We start from the raw sequence: 26538 nt of genomic DNA, 5'->3' as shown, positions 1-26538 counted from the left end.
AATGTTTGCAGTAAATTTGGTCTTATAATTGTAAATTTAGTAATTCAGTAAATTCAATACTTGTTTGTTTGTACATTATTTTTTTATGTCACGAGAAAAAGTCACAATATTTTACATGTTTTTCTAGTTCTAAGAAATTAAACTACTTTTAAGGAACTTCGTAATAGATACAAAAATAAGTTTCATTCACAAAATTCTTCAGTTGTTTCGATAAAGACAGAAACTGCGGATTGAACATCATCTCATTTGAATTGCAAACAAAAAGGAAAAATGCATTAAAATCTAATCAGACATTTCATAGAATTGTAAACAACGGATGTGCAAATCTAAATTATAAAAGTAGTTTGCATAAAAATCGGTTGTTTTAGAGGATTGATATCTGCTCGCACTCTGCAAACTCAATTAATATTTAATAATACTGATAGATCACATGTGCATTTCCTATTAACATCAGTCAGTTTTCAAGCAAGAAATCAGCATCTCTCTTATTCTTACTCTGCGCGTTTATCCCGCTTCCAATGCAAGGTCCGCGTGTTACAATAATACGACTTTGTTAGCAGCCCCCAACCGGCCTGTCGCTTGGGGGAGGGTATTTTTGACTGTACCAGCGTGTGTTCAGGGGGCCGGTTTGCCTGTTCTGAGGGACGAAAAACCCGAGTTTCCGGGAGAAAAATCTCTACCTCCGTATGAGACCGGCTAACTCACCTTTCGTCGAAAGAGACCAGACAAAGGGTTTCGTCTATACTGACTGAACTACGGAGGCTCTTAAGAAATCAGCACCTCTTTTCATAAATTTTAAGCTTTGGAATACTGTACATGCGATAACAAAATGTATGGGTAACATTTGAATTTTATTTTAAATTGCATACTTGGAAGCACTTAAAAATGAAACAGCATATATGAGCAATAACAAAATGTGAAATAATTTGTGTGTGTGTGCGAGCGCGAAGTAGGCGAATTCTGCATCAGGTGATATTTATTAGAACCTGGGATATTTTGAAGTTTGTATTCCTGTAACAATAACCCGCCTACATCTTTGGTAACAGGATAACTAATTCGGTGCACCCATACCAGTAGAGCTGCTTTATTTTTTTTGAAAGTAGCCATTTGCTACAAGAAAGACATCTAACATTGTGTTATGATATGAAATCTACCCTATAGATATAAAATGATAAGCTTCTTATGTCACGTTTCAAGTGTCGAGTCTTCAAAATTCGAGTCATCAGAATTCAAGGAGAACCGGCCTACCAGTCGGGAATCCGGGGATTGGGAGACGGAGCCCCCCCCCCTTTGAAAACTCGATACTCGACACCCTAGCTGCCAGCGGGGGCCGATCCCCCTTTCGAGTTTTAAAAATTCGAGTCATCAGAATTCAAGGAGAACCGGCCTACCAGTCCGGAACTTGGGGGGTTGGGCGCCGCAGGTGCCAGGGGGACGTAGTCCCTTAGTATATATTTAAAATCATAGTTTTTGTCTTGTAAACCTATCACCGCAACTTATTCATGTCATACGACTATTTTTTGCACAACCATCGACAGTTCGCACAGTGGAGTTGACACTTGAAAAGCCAAATCGTGTCATGTAGTTATTACTATAAGTTACTCTTGCCGATGAAAAGAATGAAGGATGAAAATTAGCACAGCATTTTTCTGCAAGCCTCAGCCGTTTAATTGTTATTACTCCTCTCCCTTGGTAATAGCAATTGCGCCTGTATTTTTTACTTAAATTTTCCTTCTATATATATCCCAGGCGATATACGGCGACTCACATTTGTGTCGCTATTTCACAACGTATAATTCAAGCTGATATGTATTATCTCTCACTCTAATCACTTGAAAGATTCAACCTCAGAAGTATTTTCTAAAGTCTTCTGGTCCCTCTGCTGTAATAAATCCTGCTTTTCTGTTAGTCCGACACATGAAAGTACCGTTGGTGGGTTTTTTTTTCTTCTATATTTTACATAATCTGGACTTAAGATTAACATGCTGTTCTTAAAAAAGTGGCTTGTTTGGAACAAGTCACTTCACGCCCCTAGTGGTCTTAACCCACGCAATAATAGTAATCTGCCAGCTAAAGAAATTCACAAACATCCATGGATCCTGAACACTCCTGAAACTTCCATAATTCTTCTTACTATGGTTGGTTGTTTCTCGAATTTCGGATAGCAGCCATAACGTAAACTTGCTGGTGTCATCATGCCAGCGGGTACGCAGTACTGCTGAGGACCAACTCAAGATTAACATGCTGAGTTCCAAAGGAGTTTGTTTGGAATAGGCAAAAAGAGGAATCTAAGAACAAGTAAATGCTCTTAATTTTATCACAGACTCAACCGTTATATCGCACTCTCTTAAGAGAGCGGCAACAGTTTCAGTAAAACGATACAAAACAACAGTAAAGCATACAACAGATATGGTAAAGCGATATTCGTTTAAAGTTAGCTAACTCTCATTTAATGGTGTTTTTAGTAAAACGATATGATTATCTTTCAGTGAAAACAAGTATATATTTTGTGTAATGGTACTTTAAAACTGTCAAGTTATTGAGCAGAGATATGAAATAACCAAAGACGGAGTTTCAAGCTCGTGCATTGTTAGCAACGAAATAAACCACTTAGATTTCTAAAAAAATCGCAGTATTTTCGGAGTACAATTTAAAGAATACTTGATCGCCTTTTTAACTTAGTACTTGGTACTAAGTTAAAACAGTTAACAGCTGACAGTTAACCAAGTACAAAGGGAACTTTGTACTTGGTCAACTGTCAGTATAACAGTCAGCACTTTATTGGGAAATGAGTTATTACAATAAGTAAATAACTTTCGTTTATTGAGTAAATAAATCGCATGTTAATGACTTGTAATACTTAAAGTTATCACATTTTCTTAATTTCTTAATACTCCAATCTGCTAATAAAATGGATGAACATTTCATTCATTGCGACAATTTAAGATTCATTTTGCCTACAAAAGCTAATAATTTCGAAACATGGAATATTTTTTAGTTTTCACATAATAAAAATAAGTCTTTCTCAATGTTTAAACTGCGATCCTGATCCTATTTATTCGGCAAAGAGGAAAGCCGATGTCCTAACACCATAGGCTTAGCTTCCGATGAATATTTCGATTCCGTACTTTGTCTGTGGCAAGTAATCCGTCCTAACACCACCAGACCAGAGGCTAAGTGGCGTTCATCAGTCTTTTCATCTGTCTTCCTGTCGCATAGCCGCTAGTCCGACACTTCATTGTCAGAAACACTGCTTGACAGGATGATTAGGTCGAAACTGGGGGATGACGCTATCAGACTTGATACACGGACGGTACTAAAGGAATTCAATTAAGCAGATTCTTCTTAAGGATAGCTGATAGACTTTCAATTAGAATGCTAATCGTTGCGTAAATGTTAATTTTCGAAAATTCATGAATTAAGAAATTACGCTTTATAATAGATTGGTATAAAATTAATCTTTCGGGATAATGTGAGTAAATACCGTAATGCGCATTTATGAGACTCTCGGAGAAAAGAAAGAACCTTAACATCGATGCCTCTTTTAGGAAGCTAGGAAAGTTTCTGTTTTGTTTTATTAGAACTTATTCTTGACATTTTAACTAGTTCACCGAAACTTAAATTACTTAAAATAGGACAGCTGTCAAAATTGTTCTCCCAATGAACACTTTCTTAAGATTTTCATTCTGCAGTACCCTCAAGAAAGACATACGCGTCTTTGAGTCTTTTCTTTTCAGTTGAAAAGAATTTTGGTTCCAATATTCTCAAGTGGTCACAGAAATTGATACATATATTATAACAGTCACATGACCACGGCTATTGTCTATGATTATCTTAAAACCTCGAGGAGAAGGAAAAAAACGCAAATGATGCCATATTGCATCAAACGGGGAATTAAACTTCTAAAACCGAGTGAGACGAATATGGTGGAATTGCGTATCAATCCCCAGTGAGGTGAGGAACTGGAGAGCGATAGTGTGTGAGCTATTAGCATCTCAATATTTGAAAATATTGAAAAATATTTCAAAATGTCAGCAATGTTTTCCGAACTGTCGAAATTGTGTTTAGCAACATACACACAACGCATACTTATACGTGAAATTTGCGATAGACTGATGGCTGCAGATCTTGTCTTCTTTGCATGCTTTCCGAATATCACGAGGATTATCGATTGTATGAGCTTGTCTCCAATTTAGTAGATAAAATTTACCTCCGGAGTGATTACGAATAAAACCTCATTACAGCAGGATTATTTGAAAGCAATGTCTTCTTTCTTTTGCAGTACTTAGCCTACCAATCAGATTGTGTTGTTGTGCCGAAAGAGATGAGTCGGTACTTTACATATACAGTGCGCTGAAAATAACGTTGAAATAAAATAATTGACTAAGCCGATTAACATTGTTAAATGACGTCATTGTTAAATGTTTCATTCTACGCTATTCCTAAACTGGGTTTATTTCATGTGTAGGAGAATGAGAAGGATTCATATCGTGTTGCAAAAATTACGGTGAAAGAGATACTAAGTTTTTTTCAAATATTGCGTGCAGATGACGGACCACTTAAGATAGCAATATATGAACACAAAGAGTGCATAACTGAGTGTAAGTGCGTGCGGTGCTGAAGGCATACGTGGTTTAAGGAACTCTCAGGCCATTATTCACCACATTACTCAACAAATAAGAACTAAATGATAATTATTATGAATATTCATCTAACCTTTATATTTTTATTTAAAACTAATAACTTCTTTAGAAATTAAAACTTAGAAACATATACAATAAGAAAGCTCTGTAAATTCTAGAAACAGTTATTTAAAAGAATTCAAGCGTGATATTACAGGTTAACCTCGTGAATCATTTAGCCTATTAGATGTAAGAAGCAGTTCATTGTTACTCATGGCTTTAAGCTGGTCGCTAGCGTAATGGAGGTCGTATAAGTTGCATATAAACTTCTAATATCTCGTAAGATGAGACCTTTAGGAGCGCATAATTTCGGTATATCTTTGATTTTGAAGACAAAACAAGAGGTTTGTCTTCCAGGTAAGACAGCGATGATCAAATCTATAAAGATTTGTATTCTATAAAGATGCGGGATGCAAGGCCTGGTTTATCCTTCCTTGTGTTCGATGCTGCTGAAGTGTATATGAGGTGTTCATTTTTTCATAGCAAAGAAATAATCATCAGAAAAGAAGACAAAAGAAATGCTTCAACTGTCATCAACACAAATAACTATGATACCAAAATCTGTATTCTTTTAACTGACTTCAAGATGAATACAATAATCCTACGTGAATCCGGAGTGATGTGGGCGATCTTATAGCACGCGCATACTTGATGTTTCAGAGGAATTAAAGAAACAACTTAAATCCCGACATCATATTACACCTAGATTATATGAACTTACTAAAATGGGTAAAATTTGAGTAGGTCTTCCCCCCCCTCCCCGATACAGGAGAGGGGGGGGGACATAAATTTGCCGACCTATCTTCTTCCGAAATGCTTTCTAAACTTCTGCTCACCACATCGGACACTCGGACTCCTTAAAATTTATTACATTTTGTAAAAAAAAAAAATCAATATCCAAATAAACCCTTCATATAATTAATCTACTTTGAATGTCTTTATTCTCATACGTGCCGCTTGGAGAATCCAGTGCTTATCTAGAAGTATTTCCATGTGATATTATAGAAATTTTCAACATTGCCATCAGACATTTTTATTCGAATGTAAAGGCAAGTTTTACATCCAGAAATATGGTCTTGCTATGGATCATCGTTAACTTTTCCATGCAAATAGTGTGGTAGGTACAAGTGACATATTCATTATTTCGAGTCATACCCTTGAAAGAGACCTTCACAATTTGGAATATTTCCTAAATTATCTCCTTCTAAAAATTCAGTTTACCTTCGAAATAGAAATTGACAACAAACGATTTTGATTTCTGAATGTTCTAATTCAACGTAGAGTGCAATGTTTACAGGTAACTAATCCATACTGGTAGATGTCCTCCATCCAGCTCACTTCAATCCACAACAAAGGTTTGGAATTATCACTACCTTAAAAAACATATTTAGCCTACCATAAAAATGACGCAACTTAAAAAATTCCTTTCTTGAAACAGTTCCTTCAAAATGGTTACGAAATAAATTCTTGAATCCTCCCCCAAGAAACCCGCATGTACGGCCAGAAGATTTCATCTCGTTATCTTCGTCCGGAGTTCCTCCAGACCTATAGCTCATATATTGCATGGCATTGTCCTAAAAGATAAATTTCATTCCAAACATATTTTAGTATATACAGAACCTTTTGCTCATACTTCAAAGCCTATGCTGATCAGACTTGAAATCCTTTCGAAATTCATTAAATTAATTAATTCATAAAATAAAATGATAGGCGGTAGATGACGTTGGCATAGATGATGGTTGTAGTTGGTGAATTGAGTGGTGGAGACAGAGAGTTGTAGAGTACATGCCCTCCCTCGATGAGTCTTTGGACTCCCTGGAGGTGTCATGAAATAATAATAATAATAATAATAAATGAACGTCTCATCGACATTGAACACAAAAGGAAGAATAAATCGTGCCTTACATCTCATATTCTCACAGAACGCCACAACATCATTTGGTCACTGATGCTAAGCCTGAAAGACAAGTTCTTGTTGCGGACAAAAGCTAGCGAAGTTATCCGCTTCCAAAGCACCGCAAATAGAAACCAAAATATCGCCCTACACGATATTTGAAGTTTAGTGTCATATGGTTATGCAGCATATCAGACCTAAACAACACAATTAAGCTATGCATAACAATGAACTGCTTTCATATAAATATGCTATATCATTATATACTGTATATATATATATATATATATATATATATATATATATATATATATATATATATATATATATATAATGTTTAACTTCATGAAGAAGCTATTAATTTTAAACAGCAGAACATGCCAGGATTAGTATTGTTGGATTCCTTAAATATTATTGTACTTATTATTTTTCTTTTGAATACATAGCACAACTAGAGCATCCGAGATTGTGCTGATGATGTTAAAAGATGAGACAGTCACATTTATCATAAAAATTGAGAAAATAAGATAACTCTGAAAACTGTTGTTCACTCCTGTCGTCGGACATTAGCGGATTCTCTTGGCAATGAGTTCAGGGTGTCGAGAACATGAAGTTCTGAACTCTAAAGTCTCAGTTTGGGTGATATTTGGCTTGCAGGATGCAGATCCCTTGTTACTGGAGAGTAGGCAGGTCGTAGTGCGCAAATCAAACTAACGTTATGAGGTCAGTGTATTAAGCCTGTTAAGCTCGTGTACGTTCAGTCACCTGGAGTGGAGAGAAAATCCTGTTACCTGCGGATAGCTTCCCTTCATTTGAAAATAGCCTCTGTAATTTCAGAATCGACGATTCCTTTTGTGTTACAAGATTTCGGATCGAATCCAGTCTAGAACGCAAAGAATTTTTATAAGGGCTTTTTAACTGAAACTGAAGTAGCATGTCTTATATGGAGGATGTCCTCGCACCAGCGATCGTGGGTGTCTAGTGATAAATCACAATACGCTAATCAGATTAGAGGACGTGTTTGAGTATGACGGCTGCTAATTAACTGAGTTACTAATTGCGAAAACGCTTCTCTCGGTTTGAACTAGAATCACAGCGTTCCGAAAAATGAATACAAACTTTATATTGCCATTGTAACCAGTTCTGTAGTCTACGATATTTCACCTCTTAGAAAGACCCCAATTGAAATACTTCGTATAACCAGTAGCCATAGTCTTAGAGTATGACATGATGAATTGTCAAACTGAAGGGAGAAATGGGAGTGAAATGGTTAGACAAGACAGCAAGGGCCCAATCCCAACTTGCAATGCATCTTTGGAAAGAGTTAGAACATGATTAAGGACGAAATCAGCGGGTCTATCTTCACTTCAAGAACTCATCGTGGTGGAGCAATGAGTCGACATATTTAAATCCGTTTATCAACATTTAGTAGAAAGTCTACCAGGACAACGGTAATTATGATTTCGGAACATTCGAAAAATTCGTTTCGTTTCGAAAATGAAGGGAATTGCACAGATATTAGATGACTGTATGCATACGCCCTCTATGCATAAAGGATAACACAGGAAGGATAGCCAACAAGGACACAAGCATAGTTCTGGGCGCGAACACCGATGAAACATTTGATCGCCTCTCTTAAGTTAAATATGAATGATTACATCACCTAAATATACCAAGTGCCGCTTAAACTTTTATGGATACTTGTGAATGACAGAAGGAAACTTCCAATTGAATGCTATGGTTCATATTTGAAACAAAGCATGCGAAATATTAGAGTTTGTTTTGTAAATCGCAGTAGAATGAAAGGCTGTTTTTCGTATAATACATTAGTGTTGATACCGTGAGTTGGCTAATTCTCGTGGTTAGATAACTCTCAAACACTGCTCTAATGACCTAGAATTTTACAAGCTACTTCTGGTATTCAAATAGATAAAACTGTCCGTCTCAAAATCTTTAGATTAACTGGTTTTTTGTAATCAGCAGGTCTATCTTTACTGCAAGAACTCATCTTGGTGGAGCAATGAGTCGACATATTTTAACCCGTTGTGCAAATAAATACATAAATACATCTACTGTACTGATGATGTTCTAAGATACTTAGGATAAAATATTTACAATTAAATAATTTTCACCGTGGTTAATACGTGTGTTTCTTTTAATTAGATTAATTGGGATATCTTTCTCATTTCTATATTTTTACTCAAAAGCGCAAAACAAATTTATACGGTATAGTCCACAAAAAGAATTATAGAAAGTGATCGGATCTTGCTCCACCCTTGCTATGAGTTGCCTCAGTGTTGCACTATCCAGGTATTTGCTTACACTTGGACTCGCCGAACTTTATATATAGTTTCTATATTCGGCTATGAAACAATATGGGATGTAATATCCCTTAACTTAAATAACTATAGGAAATTTGCAGAGAAGACACCACCAAAGCAAATAAGAGCAGTAACATGAAATAAGCATCAGTGATCTTTTCTCGGTTTTGCTTGTTTTACCAGTATATCTGGTAAAATCTTTCCTATTAATTTAGGCGAGAACAAACAGGAAATGCCATTTTTTAGAGTATAACTTTAAGAAATTCATTTCTTAAGGAACTTCTGCAAGTGATAATTTTTTAGTTTATCGAGTTTCTAATTAATTACAGTGATATACTTTATTTTTTTTTTCGTTAGAAACGTTTATCACGAGAAAACTGCCTGCACGGAATTCACAATCAGAAAACTAATTGCGAAACGGACTGGTGGAAGTGGCGAATATCTGACAACGAGCCATAAGCAGCTGAGAATTATCTTCTCTTCGCTTGCTACTGGCCGGTGACAGAGTTGTTTATAGCTATGCTAATGAGTTCTACACTCCGCCAATCGCAGGCTTCTCATTTAATTTCCTCATCAGCGGAGGAGAAGTGCTGTCATATTATAATCGCTACAAAGCTGTAATTTGAAATTATAATCATGCTAGGGACGTGACACTTAAAGATCACTCTCCGTAAATATCTTACGGGTGCGCAAAGGCAAACATTTTTTTTCTTGACTAAGTTGCATTTTGTTTATTTCACTAGAATTATAAAGAAACGGCATGCATTCTGAATGTATCCTTTCGCATTTAATTTCATGCATTCTGGCGGCGTTGGGACCCGTGCAAGCTATTTTTAACTTTTATTCCAAATTCGCGAAATTTTTATTACTTGATAAACAGAAATACAAAAAAGAAGAGTTTACGTTTTAACTTATTGTACTTCACTATGATGATGAAGGAAAAACCGATGTCAGAAGTTGACATTGGTTCTTCCTTCCTATTTCCACTTCGCTGATAACTGAAAGAGTGCAGTTGAAGAAATAGTTTGAAATGTCCTTAATTTTTTTTTTTTATCAGAGTTCTGTTGAAAGATCGCCCTAGTTTAGTACCCTTCATTGCTACGACACGATGCATCTACTGCATGATTTTATCTTTTCAAAATTTTGTTGCTAAATTTAGAATATGTCTTTCGACTGTTTGAGATGCTAGATGAGATAAAACGAGAAACTTGATTTTTTTTTTAACGGATAGCACTCTAGCTTCGAATTTCCTTAGAGTATCTATATAGTTCTTATTACTTGATAATAAAATATCAAAAGAAGTTCTTTGGTGGTATGATTAATACCATCGAAGCTTTCGGTGGCATGTTTCATTTTTTGTTTCTAATGTCTCGAGTTTTCCAATGTTTGTTGCAATCTGTGTAGTAGGAAAAGTTGACCATCTGCATTACTGTAAACCTATACGAACTGTTTCACAACAAACGGATAACAAATGATTTTGTATAGTGGTACCACCAAACCGATGATTTTGTCAATGCGTGTGTAGCCTAGTTTCAAATGAAGGCAAATTAGCCCACCTCATATGGGGGTAACAGGATTTTTTTATGCTTTTTAAGATAAACGTAGAAACTGCTTCTTTTCATTCCATAAAAACACCAGGTTTTTATGGAATGAAAATACACACATAATTAACAGAAATCATACATTGTCTTCAGAGTCTTTGTTGCTTCGGTCCCAAATCCAAAACAACCCAACTCGATGCATTGCCTAAAGAAATTTGAACAGTTCTAGTGTATCTACCAGCTCGGTTGCCAAGAGGACAGTATTTCCGCTCTCCAATCAATAGGCTGTGGATTCGAATTCGAATGTAAAGTGGACGTTGTTGAAAGTCTTTAATTTATACTGTTATCCTCGCCCAGTTGTGAGACTGCTACCTTCCTGCTTATTGGAGCCTTGAATGGCTTGAAAAAATGTTCATCTACACTATGTATCTCTAGAGCTGTGGTTCCAGATAATCTAACTATTAGAACACCTGCGCAATAAAATATGTTTCAAGTTTCTCTTTCATGGGTGAAAGCGACATTGAAAAACTATCTGGACTGGAGATGTTTGCATTTTAGTTTGAATTTCATGTAGCTTGAATGATTTTGATCGAAATCAAATGCTTTAGCAGGGCAATAGCAAAAGTCGAAGACAGCCATGGAAAATCTCTTCTCATCTCGCCATATTAGAGGCTGTAATGACCTTGATACGAATCACAAATTTAAAAAAAAGCACTTGGTATTTGGAACAGCACGACAAACTTTTGTTTTAGATTGCAAAATTCAGTTTTTAATGGAAAGCCTCCTGAGCAGGTAGGCGCGTATTGCATGATTAAAATTAAACGTTACATGAAAGGCGGACATTCAGCTACCATGTTTCAGCTCCATCTCTGATTATTATTATACAGAGTAAAATAGTAATGACTAATTTATTATTAATTTTTGTATTTATCTAGAATTTTAAAATGCTTCAGTGATCAGATGATTGTTTGTGGAATGTATGGCACAGTTTGGCTGAAAATATGTACATCTACTGACGAGCAACCTTTATTGTACAGAATACTTAGCAGTTTCACAATAACCATTATATTTCACAGATTAAATGTTAGAGCGATTCCAGGAAGACATTATCTTTATGGACCTGCTATAGAAAAATTGCGATTGTCATGTTTACATGACAAAAGACGGCTTATCATAGAGAAGTTGGTTCAGCTTTCTAAAAGCATTCACATACAGCTGAAACCCAACGATCGGGGAATTTTACATCAAAATTCTCTTAGCTCTCTAGAATGTTTATTTGACGTGTTGTACTCATTTTAGTCCACGGCAGCTACTAGTGCAGCATGATCGCGTTTGATTTTCCCTTTGTTTCGGCTCCGATGTTCGTTATCGGTATTATAATCCAGACAGTAATAATCCCTTCTATGTACACCAATGTTTAGTGATCCTTTTCCAGTAATTTCACTAATCCTTGCATTATTGTCAGGTTGTTGTCTTAAGCATGTAAATAATAGCTTTTATGAAGGATTAAATGGCATTTTACCAAATGATCGAATTGCAAAGGCTTCGTAAACAACAGTATTACCAAGAGACTACTTTGTAGTCTCTTGGTAATACTGTTGTTTGCAAGTTCCATACCGATATCTATAAGCTACAAATATTTCTGTGTAATATAGAAGTCGTAATAATATCCCCATCTGCTCTTAGGAATGCGATATAACGTTATTACTTGTCTCTGGGGTTTTGGTCTTGCCTGGTCTCGAGGAAAACATTCTGCTATTTGAAATAAACGATTCTATTCTTCAAAAGCAATCTTTTACACACACATACACACATTTTTTCCCCGAAGTGAAACTGTTAAACTAAAGCTCCGTCGATTCAGGGGGAAATTGGTTTTTCTCTCTCTCTGTCTTCTTTTCCTTGAGACTCTAGTTTTTCCTTCACTCAAAACAGTCAGCTGGTGGACACTGATACTCATGATTTTATTTCCTTTTTGGAAAACTTCTAAATAACCCTACTTCGAAACTACTCTATCTTAAAAACACCATAAATGCTTCCTTTAAAAACAAACCATAACTTTAGGGCCCGTGAGATCGACATCATTAAAGATACGGGGGATCTACGAAGAGCAGAAAACTCTTCACACACACACACACACACACACACACACAGAGAGAGAGAGAGAGAGAGAGAGATAAAAATGAAAAGACGATCACTTCCATTATTAATAATTAAATACGATCGGCGTTTCAGGTGAATATTTATTTAGATCTTAAAATGAACCTCGGAGCGTTAATAACGAAGTCGACATTTTACACACACATTGAGCCGGATATTAAAATAAAATATCATCACTTCTTACCGTGGACCAAGGTTTCTTGTAAGAGGAAACCTTGGTCCACGATAAGAAGGGTATGATCAGGAATGAGTGCGGTGATGTTTTACATTTCCGCTCAATTTGTCGGTTTTTACCCAAGATTCGAAGTACTCGTTTGCAAGGAAATTTTTCCAATAATTTATTTCAACAAATATTTAGAAAAGTAATTGTCTATAGGATCATTACGAACATCGCTGTTTTTCATTGCAGCAAAACGATATTCGACGCGAACGATCATGGAAGTTATGAGGAAGTCTTCTTTTGGATTTAAGTAGCAATACCATGGTAGTGTATTAGTGGAGTAGCAGAATAAACATTTTGAAGCTGGACACTCATATGTCATATATAACGTATAACATGCGCAGTCTGCTCTGCTAGCATATTCAAAAAAAAAAAAAAAAAACCTGGTTTAATCTTCTTGTTGTCTGAGGGTGTTAGAAATCGTGCCTCAACTTCCCTCCCAAACTCGAGGAAGGGGAAAAGAATGTAAAGTAACCTTTCCAAAGCTCCAAAAAAGGTGCAAGTTTGTTGAGGGGAACGAAATATCGTAGTTATGGTGCCTCCAATGATTTTCTTTGGTAGTGCAAGAAAGAAAGGAAAGAAAGAGAGAGAGAGAGTAACAAAAATCGTCTGGTGCGTTTTAGTTCGGGAAGATTAAAATTTTCATGGTAGTTTATCGGTACAATATGTTGAATGAAATGAGCTGTGATGTTTAATGATATCGTAAATCCTTTATAATTCAGCCGTAGTCAAGTATCAACTTGCCTTCTTCACAGTCGCTTTATTTCGGAAAACATTTCTCAATATGCGCTGGATGATCTGTCAAGAGATCAAAAGTTCGCTTTTATTTGTTACTGTTTTTATCCGATAAGAAATTCCTTCACGTTCAATATTAATAAACCGGTTGCAGTTCGCAAAATAGTTCGCCGTCGTTATTACTCTTCTGGTTAGGTATGTGCGTGTACTTTTGAAGAAAGGTACAATTTCTTTTCAGCACTGCATTTATTAAAAGCGGCAACAAACTCGAGATAAAAACTGGTTGAAAGAGTAAGACTTACGGCGAATGATAATGAAAGAAGTCTTAAGGTATAATAAACAGTCAAATGCAGTCCGTTGATTGAAATAAACAGAGCAAAATGGCAGCCAGTAGTAGACTACTGGCTGCCATCATTCCTTATTATCTTCATCAAATCTCTCGAGAGACGGAATAATGTGATATAGAGAAATGTCTGCCACATTACTCCTGCTTTTATGAATGTACCAGTATTCTTCCATAAAAATATGTAATAATTCAAGGTAGATTAGGGCTTGTTTCGTACCAGAACGTCTACTAAACACAGATCAAGGTAGTTTATTAAAGCCTAGTTATCTTCGGGTAATACCGAATCACTCGAGATGTTCTCAAAAATTTGTTATAAACTATGCCCCTGACATCCTCGTTATGGTGAATTTTTATTTTAACTATCTTTTTAGCGCTGAAATATCACTTCATTTTATTTTGTGTTCCCCAATTCAAAATAATATTTGTGGCGTAATTCTGAACTCGAATATACAAACATTTTATTATTCGGCTACAAAGTTCTGTTTCATTCTTCAGCAAGAAAAACCCATCGTTGATATGAAAACATTTGTTGACACCGGGGCCAATCTTACTTTGCAAAGTGAAAAACGTTAAAACAACATTTTTATCATTCTTATGAATAACATAAACACATTTATTATTGATTTTTGTTTGATTCTCTTTGGGGTAATAAAACCAGTTATGCGCATTTCTCTTCTTGAACTTAGAAAATAACTTTATATCTGAAGAGATTGTCTGATTTTTAATCAAACCCAGAAGCATCGCAATTCGAAGTTGAAAATCCGTCAGTAGTAATAAGGAATTCGTTCTTGTTCGCATTTATTCATCCTGGTTGTTAGTGATGATAATATGACTGGCTATATTACACCAATAATCGTATAATTGTCACTAAACAAAAGTGAGTTGTGTTACCAATAATAGCATTCGCAATTTATTTTCGTTATGAATAGAAATATAGCAGCAAAGTTCATTTTGAATACTTTTAGACAGTCAAAAGCGTAGAAAATCTGCAGAATCTATCAGTTATAATATATCCGTAGTAGTACAGGCAGCCCTCAGTTTACGCCTCACTTCCGTTCCTGAAAAAACGGGCGTATACCGAATCGGCGTAAAACGAACCCAATTTTAATGGGAGATACAAAGTTATGTTCCGCGCAGTCAAAAAATATACACGTGAAGTATGTATAACATTACCATATTTAAAGCTTTGATAATACCTATATATATATTTGTTAAAATACAATTATTAATAACGAAAACAAAACAAAATTAAATACAAAAAATGTGAAACTTTGAAAAGATATTACATATTTCTAATATGTAATATGAAAGATATTACATACTGAAGTTACTGGTTTCGGATCACCTGCATTTTTTTTTGTGAAATGTATCCAGTGTTAACTGCCAAGATTTTCTTTTCTTTCTTTAAGGACTGCAGAGTAAGGTCGAATAGATGCGATTACACTCCTTTTTACGTTCGCACTCCGTTCCCAATCGTGGTCCATTTCGCAGAGTTCATCAGTCAATGTCTCTATGCTTGCAAGGATACGACGTAAATCTCCGTTTTTTTATATCTCTCTCTTTCTCAGAGGACCTTCGTTTTCTTTCTCCTCCTTTGGATGTTGACTTAACTGTTCGGCTAATTCTTTTAAGTCTTCATTGGAAAGTGGTTATCATGGCTCTCTAAGACTTCTGTCACATCTTCAGCTGTAATATCGTACAATCCCACCTCTCGCGCAAGCTTGATAACGTCTTCAATAACATTCTCCTCTTGCTCTAATTCCTCGAAGTCGTGCATAAATGCTGGAAGAACGAAGTGTCAACATTTTGCTGACACTTCGTTCCAAGCTGCCTTGATGTTGTTAATGCCCTTCAAAATATCGAATGACCGCAATAGTGTTTAATAGTTTTTCTTGAAGCGTCCAAGACTCTTACCATTTCCATGAATGTTATACGGAAGTAACAGGCTTTGAAGATTGATATAATCCTCTGATCCATCGGTTGCAAAAACGATGTTGTGTTTGGGGGCATGTAAACAACCTTGTTATCCAATGGTGTTCTTACTTCAACAAGGTTTTGAGGATGTCCAGTGGCATTATCCAAGAGAAGCAATGCCTTGGCTGGCAAATCATTTTCTTTACAGACACGAAGAACGGTAGGACAAAAATAATTTGTGTACCAATCTATAAAAACGTCTTGTGTAACCCAAGCTTTCTTGTTCCATTTCCCACAGACTGGCAGCATGGCTTTTAGACCCTTGAAGGGCGTGGTGTCTGTGAATGGTACACCAACATTGGTTTAAGCTTCAAAGTTCTGGAGACATTTGAACAACAAAAGCGAAAGTCTATCTTTTGCAGTTTACAACCTGGAGCGGAAGGTTCTTCTAGGATATGAAGGTGCGTGATGGTAATTTTTTCTAGTAAAGCCCAGTCTCATCAACATTAAAAATGAGATCAGGAGGATAACTTCTTTGTTCTACAGTCTTGCAATTCTTTAGGAAAAGCAGCCGCTGCCGCAACATCTGCACTTGCTGCCTCACCACATAACTTGACACTATGGCACTTACTTCGAGACTTAAATCTCGTGAACCAACCATTGCTTCCTAAAAATGTTTCTTCGACTCCATCTGTCTTTTAAGATCCTCAAAAATTGTTTTTGCTTTCTCAGTTATAATAGTCTGCGTCAGAGGAATGTTTTTCTGATTCAAGTCATCCACCCATAATGATAATAATTTTTCCATTTTTTCATGAAGTTTATCCCTGCTATAACTTACATGTTTTGCATTTAGTAGTGCCGTAGATTGTTGCGCAGACTGTTTTTTATATTTGTAGTAACAGTCGATAGAGGTAAGTTCATAATTCTACAGACATTAGGACGTCTTCCATTCTTCGAATCACCTCCATTTTCTTTTCAAGTGTGATTGATTTCCGCGCCGTCTTAACACCAAGTTCTGCTAACTTTTCTGCACTTCTTTTATCAGACATGATATGTAATTACGTACTTTATCAATTTAAATACGTATGTACGTAAAAAAAATTAAATAGAACAATTGAGTATTAAATTAATTGATTATTTAACAATTAATAAATTGATACACATACGTCATAGTAGCTCGGCAAACACTAGAGTGCCTGCTAGCGTCGTTTCTCAGTCAGACCAAACTACAGTAAGAAAGCACGCGCAGGCATCGGGCATTATTGCGAATCGGCGTAAATTGAATCGTCGTAAACCGAGGGCTGCCAGTATTTGCAAATTCCGCAGATTTGTAGTACAACTGATGAATTTTCTGACTTTACAACGAATTGGGCGTAACGCCAAATAAAAATGAATCAAGAATGACAAACTCGGCTTCACTGATGATTCTTCCCAAAGAGCTAGCCTCTCCAGCACCATTTCACTACGATGACGTAGTTGCATTTTAGCAGTGTGTATGAGTTCAGACTTTGGATAAATGTTACTTCTTGGTCAAATTTATTGCAATGATCAGATTTATTCTATTTATTGAGTCGTCAAATTAAACAATAAAAAACAGTATTTTTGCCCTAATTGGGAACGATATTTGTACAAAAAGAGCCGAACAGTGAAACGTGAGCGCCAAAAAAAAAGTTATAATTGAAGTAGCGCTCCAAATGTTTGAAAACGAAGCTTGTATCCGCTATAGTCGATCACTATTGCTATAACAACTTAGTTACTGTATAACAGCAAAGGGAAACTATCATTGGATGAGGAAAAGAAATTGGTATAATGGAAATCCGGTGTAACTGACATTATTCTGCAGTAATTTGTTCACCAAATTGGTTCAAACTCACTTGCATTAAAATCGGACCTCACTTTCTTTCCCAAAACTTCCTTCCTGCTGACATCGTTACATCTGTAAAAAAAATATCAGGTTATGAATATGGTACGCGTTCTACATATCCTGAGTGGCCCATTTTGAACAGTCACTAAATAAAGTTTTTTTATGTTAATTTTTTTTTTTTGTGTGTGTAGAACGCCCAAATAACCTTTCAAACTACAGCACGTGTTTTTGATTATGTACAATGACTGAACGATTTTTATTAATATTCTTTCATAGTTATGGCACAATGAAACTCTTCAGCTGCAAAAGACAGGCTTTTTTAACTTAATTATATAAAACAGAATAGTTACAAAGCGATGTCATAATGAATCATAGTTAAATCCAACCATAATGAGACCACCCTTTCGCTGTACTGTGAGCAATATTCACTTTTTGAGTAGAAGAACAGCAGTCGATTGCCGTGTAACTGTAATAAGTTTTTTAGTTTAAAGTACTCTCCCCCCCCCACACCCACACATACACACAATACTCGGTCGATCCCGAGCTGTGATCATTAGGATAGGTGTCTTCATCCAAAGACAAATTTTCGTCTCCTTAAATACCGATCTACTAAAATCGCTTTTCTAACGAGCGAAACATTTTCATTGTGGTGATCAGTTTCACGCAGCAACAGCGGTACGACTCTAACTCGACCATATATCATAGTTTATTTTTACCATAGAAACCAATTACAACGTGTCTGAAGATTTCACCGCTCTCGTCGGAAATATTCATGTCGGATAGTAATGTCCGTTCTGCGTTGCCGTGAAAGCTGCCTTAGGCACATAAACTGCACTCAAGTAAAATATAAAATCCATTGCGGAACAGGTTAGGAAAAACTAACTTGCCAGTAAATTTTACTGCATCTTGGAAAACAAATTTATTGCATGTTCTTTGAAGCCACGGTGACCGCAGCAGAGTGTTTGCTAATGTTCATTATAGATTTTCGTAGTCTCTCTCTCCGAATATCAGTTATATACTAATTTAGCTAAAATTCCTAATTCTTTAAAGTAAATAAAAATTCAATTTACTTTAAAAGATTTTGTAGGAATATCTTTAATATTCCTCCAAAAGATAACGAAGTGTACATTTCCGGCTTTTCACGTTTCGACGCAATCCAAAATCTCCGCCTGAAATCCATTATACTGAGTGTAAATATAAAAGTTCAGTATCATTTCATTAAGTGATTAGCAACTGAAGCTATTATGAACCACTGTGTAGAATTAATCTTATTTTCATTCATTTTACAAATGCAACATACACTGCACTTCACAAATCATCAGATTGCCATAATACAACTAAGTTTAAAAAGGTTATGATTCGAATCGTTAGCCATAAATAACTTAACACTCTTTCACACTAGTTGTGGTTTCATTAATTGATTGATTTAATCCTTTATTAAATCAGTTAATCGAAAGAAGCGGATTTGAATCCGATCTGGAACTCGATAGAGAACATTATTTTCCGTTTTTTTCTTTCAGCACACACCAAATCGGTCTGTGCGGATTCATGGACTCATTAAAATTTCGTTGATACCCCAAAATAATCGAAAGATAACTGCATAAAATGTGTCTATCCAAGGAAAAACAAACTTAGGAATTTTCGACTTTACGATTATCCAGTTCATTTTTGGGAATACTGCGGAAGCGACTTTATGGACGCTTATAAAAAAAATCCATAAAAACTTTTAAGCTATGAAAGTAACAAAACTTCACATTCTCTTGAGATGGGAAAGACACTGGAACGATTTATGATCTTCTGACATGGAACGGAGACATTTGATGAATGACGATACTTTTATAGTCGTGAAAGTGTTGGAATTTAGTATCCAGCGAGTGGTTATTATTTCTAAAAGGAACACAAGTCATGGAATAATGTTCGGAATACGGCTGTGCTCTCATTCAGTAATTTGGACACTGTCGAATCAAGAGAATTCAGTGTGCATTTGAAGAATGTCAAGAGAATTCTGCTATGAGCAGTTTTCAAACATCGTTTTGCGTGATATATCTGAAGAAGTCGATAAAAGGCTTTCGTAAATATAATTATAGAGCTTTCATAATATTTTGGAAATGTTAAACATGCGCCATTTCAAATAGAGCATCTTTTTAATTTATCTTGGTTTAGATTCAGAAACTAGAATGGCTCTTCTGGCTATCAGGTAGATGATAATTCGTTTATAATACTTCTCTCCACTTTCACAAAGTAGCCTTTCCAAAGAGGTGTCATTTCCAGGAGAAAATTATTTTCCTTCACGCTTGCCACTTGACTCGAAATGTTTCAGTACTCCTAGGAGAATTCTGCCTAGGAAGAAATTGAACTTGAACTACGGCCTTCTGTCGAAAAATAAAATTAGCGTGGTATTTCTTGTTAAGATCTCCAAATTATCAATGTGTTATGCTTCAGTCATTATATACCCTGTGTCCAAAAAAGAAACCGAACTTTTTGAAAATAGAAAAACTACTGGCGCCGCCTGTTGTAGAAAGTGGCAATATTCATTAGTGTTGTATCAGCTGTTTATGCCATTTATTTCATTAGAAGTCGAGTTATAGTGCAAACAGTGACAGTGTGTTTTGACGAACGGTCGGTCGTCACGATATTCATGCCGTACGCGACGAATTCTCGCTATCAATCGCTTCAAAACTTCGAGATAAAACACACCATTGACCGTTTGGCCAAGCTGAATGAATTCTTTATGGATAATGCCCTTGGAATCGTAAAAACAAATCAGCATTATCTTTATTTTTGACTTCTCCAAGCGACTTTTTTTCGGATGTCCCTCTTCTGGTGGTCTCCACTCTGCACTCTAACGCTTTGTTTCGGGGTCATACTCAAAACACCACGTTTCGTCAGCAGTAACGATCGTTTCAAGGAAGTTTGAGTCTTTACGATCGGTTTTAATGAGGTCCTTGCAGTGTTCAATTCGATACATTTTTTGGTCGTTGGTCAACTTGTGGGGGAAGAAATCGCGAATTCAATTTACGAAGGCCCAAACTCTAGGTTCAAAATGTTGTGCACAGTTGATTTTGGAATCCCCAATTCCTCTTCAATCAATCTCACGGACGATTTCGGGTCTTCTTTGATGAAATCACGCTTGTTTGATGTTAACTTCGCTCAGTCCAGTTTTTGGACGGCTCGGCTTTTCGTCGTCCTCAAGCGTCTCACGATCACTTTGAAATCGCTTAAACCACTGGTTAACTTGAGTACAGGATAAGCACCGTATGCTTTTTGAAGCATTTGATGCGTTTCGGTAAACCTTTTACCAAGTTTAATCCAAAAGTCAATCGCAACTCTCTGTTTAAAACTCATTTTCCGACAGTTCGTCAAAACACACTATCACTCTTGCCACTGTAACTCGGCTTCTAATGAAAAACATGTCATAAACAGTTGACACAACACTAATGAAGGTTGCCGCTTTCGACAACAAAAAGATACAACAGGTGGCGCCACTAGTGTCTTCTATTTTCGAAAAGTTTGGTTTCATTTTGGACAGGGTGTACCCGACCCAGATCACCGTTTACTTGGAAAAACAGCATAGGATCAAGAATATATTTTTGAAATCGACGTGTTGCCTGATCCTCAGGCCTAAATTTAATTGGACATTCGTGGGACTAATGGAAGGATACCTACAGTGCAGCTTTTAGGAATAAACAGCTGAAATATTTTTCCCACTTCGATCCGATGTGGAATATAATTTCATGTGATCGGAAGTATGCTTAGTAAATGCGTGTGAGCGCGAATGGTGATGGGTTGTTGGTTGTAGGCCACTGATTTGTACAGGCACAGACGTCCTTTGGTGATAAAGACCTGGATGCGATTCAGCCTCAGTAAGAAAAGAGCCTTTATAAGGACAGTTAAAGATTTGTTAGCCTGCGGTGAAAAGATTTTTGATCCCGCATTACGTGCAAACCAGCCAGAGAAAACACATTTGCATGCTTCGCAGACTTGAGTTTGATGAACAGAAACAACGAAGGTCATCAGGCCAGTGTTTGTTTGAGGTAGTAATATTAATCGACTTTTTGTTTTAAATTCGAGTTATGCTGGAAATTATTTCCATTGAAGATTGGCTCTTGTTGCCCGAATGGACATTTTTTATCCTCCCTACAGGCAGTAGGTTCGACTCTTCTTGCGAGATTAATGTTTGTCTTTAGATGGTATGTGTTTTAGACAAGTGAATAGTCTCTCTCTTCTAACCAGCAGACTATGGAATGAAAGTTTGAGTGTCATTAGACCGCTGACGATTTTTATCGTCAGCAGTTGAGACCAGTGTCCTGTTTATTCCAATGCCTGAAATGAATTTCAAAAATAAATGATTGATAATATAGTCCCCGTATTAATATCTAAGAAAGGATTTGCAACCCTTAGTAAACGAATTCTTATTATTATGGTTCTCTTTATCCCAGAAGAACATAACAAACATTCCGAAAACGTAAGATGCCAGCCTAATCACATCAAGGAAATCGTCAATAAAACGCAGAATCTGAATGAATGCTACTGTTTTGAGTTTTTATACTTTTTTCCTGAGCATCAATTCACGGTTAGTGATCTAGTTTTGTAGTAATAAAGAAATAGTTTTATTTGATCGTTAATGATACTTATTATGCTATGTAATTTATAGACGTTGTCTCGTTAATATTTGGGAAATTTCGCATGAAATGTTTTCATCCTGCGTAAATTTCCACTTTCCTGTGTTGATGCATTGCGTGGTCTGTTCTGCTTACTATGCCAAATAGAAATTCTTTCACTTTCAATGTTTGCGATTATATTTTAAAGCTATTTTTTCATGTAAAAACATGAAAAAAATAGATTAAAAATCTATTTTTTCTTAATAACTTAAAAACAGATTTTCCCGACTATATTCAATGTTATTTGTGTAATATTTCAAGGAAATCCTTGGGAATTTACACAGTTTATCGTAACGCTCATGTCAAAATGAATAAGGCGACTTTTAAAGTATTACCATATTCTAGGGTAATATTTTTTTTAAAATCGTTTTCTTCAAATCCTGTTTAGATCACGGATGTAAAACACAGAGTAAATTGACCATAATGCATCCCTGTGGAAATCTCTGAACGTTGAGATAATATTTTTTTGATTTGTGCAGGAACTATCAGGAGAGCTACTTACACGTGCAAACAGCTGCATCCGATAATTACAACAATCACTATGGAGTATAAAATAAATCATTTTAATTGGATTTTTTTATTATTAAAGAAATTGCAATAGTTTTCCTTTAAAATGTTCGTTCATTTAAAATGTTTACCTCTTCTAATTTAAAAATTTTTTGAATGATTTTCATTTATACATCATATGGACCATTGAGTGGCCTGATGTAGAAGAAACATGGAGATCTTTGTGGGTAACAAAGAGAAGTTCCGACAGTTCTCTTGTGAAGCATATGCACACATGAAGGCTTTCCATTTGATGAGTAAGCGGTCTCATGTAGAATGTTGTAAATTTTTTAAATTTACAACATTCTACATTTTATAAAACGAAATACATTTTATAAAACGAAATTTTTTAAATTTTAAACTTTCGATATTCTATGTATGATGCTTCCGAATAGAATATTTCTGAAATGAATAAAAAAAGCGTTTCTTATATGCTCCTGTTTATATTTACATAGTGAATGAGCAACAGTCAATTATGCTTATGGCATAATTGATTATTGCCCAAATACAAAACAGAAAGTGTACTTACACTCAGTAGAAGCGTAGGAGAGTCATTTTAAAGGTGGCCACTCTGAAAACTGCTGCGTATCGTTTCTATTGGGTATTTTACGATTATCATCATATTCATTAGAAGAAACGGGTTACAATATGTCCTTCCATTTTATTTCAAGATAGCTAAAGATTAAACGTTCATCTTGCTCACGCATTCACTCTTTTCCAAAGCTGATTTAGTAAACGACGACGCTCTTTTACAGAAGCCTCTGCAAAAACAGGAATGTTTAAAATAATTTTTTTTTAAATTTTTAATTTATTCACAGTGCCTAATTGTAATGTCATTACGTATTTTGTTACCGATTTAAAAGCCAAATTACGTGACTTTATAAAAATAAAATGCATGAGAAACCAAAATGCTTCGTTCCTTTTCTGAATTTTTTTGGAGACGCGTTTTGCTGAGTATCTCTCTCTCTATGGTATTAAGATGTCAGATCCTTGTCTTGAAGTGTGAGAACCGGCTTCCTGCAGGAAGAAGTACCACAGCTATCTAGGGATTTTGCAGAAAACGATGCAGCCCAATACGACCATTCCTTTTGAGACCGAGGAAGAAAATGCATTGCTGAAATTAATTATAGGAGGGTTTATCCAGTTCATCATTGTATTTCTTTTAAAGAGACGAAATAAACCGAAAGATGTAATTAAAGAAACAATTTGGCTGCCCGTATTCACTTGAACTTCACTCGATCATAATTGGTATCAGCGCTTAATAGTTAAGAAGAAATTCCTAATAGACTTTTTTTTTGACAAAAAGTCTCAGAACTGATGAAAAGAGGTACGCTATTCGATTGAAATTACGCAGCTTTGGAATTTACCTTTTAGACTCTTCCAGCTGAAACTACCTCCCGGGAATTTTTCATAAGTAAAAAAGATATTTTTGAAAATAGAAATATAAAGAGGCCTCCCAGTTTACTGCTTACTAGTAGACACTATTCTGTTCGACAGCAAGAAGAAGAATTAATGGCCAAGTATCAGTCATTAATTCCCCTTAAAAGCAGGTATTGTTGATTTGAATATTGCTCCTCGCGGAATCTTTAGTGCTATTGTTGAGAACAATCATAATTTCTGCTGTGCTTACAATCTCCTCTAGATAGGTCTGCATACGCAGAATAATAACAAAGGATATTTCTTTTCCAAATGTACTACAGTAAAACAAATTAAAATTGGTTTCCAGTTAATTACGTTTTTTAAGCACTTTTCTTTATAGATCCCCATTTATTTCCTAGTTGTTTTATGTAACTCTTTCTGTAAAATATACATAAAAATGTCCTGCTATTTGATTTTACTGAATGAGTAGGAACAACACATCAGTCTGAGCGAAATGGCGATGTAGAGACGCGCCTCCATTCCCCTCAGATTTGGTTTGTTCTTATGTATATAAACACATGATTTGTTATGTGCGTTTCGTTTCATAACAAAACAAATATCTCGTTTGGTTTTGTTATTCCGCAAAACATAAGCACCCACTTTTCGTTTTTTCGATCATGTCAATACACATGTTATTCTTCGCTCCATGAAAATGGATTTTATTCAGATTATGACATGCGGGATCCTTACAAAAGCTTCTTCGGCCATCTCACTTTTCTTTTCTGTCGATCCTGGGGCAAAGCGGTAAAGCGTTTCAAGAGGATATAAATTACTATAACTTCGGTTCACCTACATGGAATATAGTGAAATTTCTTATTTAGATTTGTACTAAACTTTGTCAAGTCAGTTCAGTTCAATTTCGCTTTCATTTGAAGCACCTTAGAGGCAAAATTACATCCGCAGAACAAACATTATAATCTGTAAGGAAATTGACTAATTGGCGGGCCGAGTGCATAGTGCTTCCGCTCTCCAGCCAGTGGATTGTAGGTTCGGATTCCATTGCGAGTATGAATGTGGATGTCTTTAGGTGAGATGTGGATAGATTAGTTTGGGGTTAGCCTGCCACTTTGTTTAATGAAGGCCAGAAGGTTACTTGATATGGTTCCCGATTATTTTAACCTTTAGCTCATCCATAGTACTATAAAAATCGTGATAGCTTTAGACCATTTTATAAAATGATTCACAGACACACACACACACACACACACACACACACACGCACAAAGATTGTAAATAATTAAAAAAGGTGCCTTTCATAACAGCATATTCGCATTCTTAAATATAACAACACAATTTCATCACAACAGTTGAAACTAAAGCGGTCTTTTTATACATGCCTTTATAGATATAATTTTGTTTTACCTATTTTTTTTTCAGTTATCCGAAAGCTAAGAGCTAACAACATTTTTACCTGTATATGAAAAAAAAAATTATGACTGCAGCCAGAAGTAGATTAAGTTTATGGCCAGCATACTAATAAGTCATATTATATTAATAATGTGTTATAAATTTCGTACAAATTAAATTGCAACGAGTCAATTTGTCCAACCCAAACTGCAACGTCGTACCATGCTTAGCACCAAGTGATTCAGGAGTTCTTAAGGCAAACTGGTCCACTCCTCCTTCGGAGCTTTGGTTGTTTTCTGGAGGGGAATTTCGAACAGCAGTGCGTCTCTCTATTGCGTCCCAAACGTGTTCTATGGAGTTAAGATCTGGGGAGCGTGCTGGTCACTCGATTCGATTAATATCCTTGGTCTCCAGAGTATCACCGCTGCTCGTGTACGATGTGGTGTGACATTGTTAGCCATAAAAATGAATTCTTCGCCTACAGCACCACGGAACAATAGAACATGACGTTGAAGAACTTCGGCGCAATATCGTTCACCAGTCACAGTCCCTTTTTCCAGCATTTGAAGTTCAGTGCCTTCATTAATCATAATGCTTTCCCACACCATGACTCCAACATCGTCATATATATATCCCTTTCAGGAACATTCTCGCGATGGTAAGCAGTACCACTTTCACGTAAGATCAAGTGTCGTATAGAATCGGAGGAAAGACTAAAACGACTCTCATCTGTAAAGAGTACACTAGCCCATTGGTGTCTTCTCCACGTTTATGGATACAACACCATTGAAAACGTGCTCTATGATGAGCCGTGGGTAACGGGACTCAGACTACAGGTTTTCGGGCATATAGGCCTATTTTTCGCAGACGTCGTGCCACAGTTTATCGAGA

This window comes from Typopeltis vanoorti, chromosome 10 (assembly GCF_054136105.1).
Source record: "Typopeltis vanoorti isolate ZY-2024b chromosome 10, IOZ_Tvanoo_1.0, whole genome shotgun sequence".
NCBI lineage: Eukaryota > Metazoa > Arthropoda > Arachnida > Uropygi > Thelyphonidae > Typopeltis > Typopeltis vanoorti.
Note: the sequence above shows the minus strand (reverse complement) of the source record.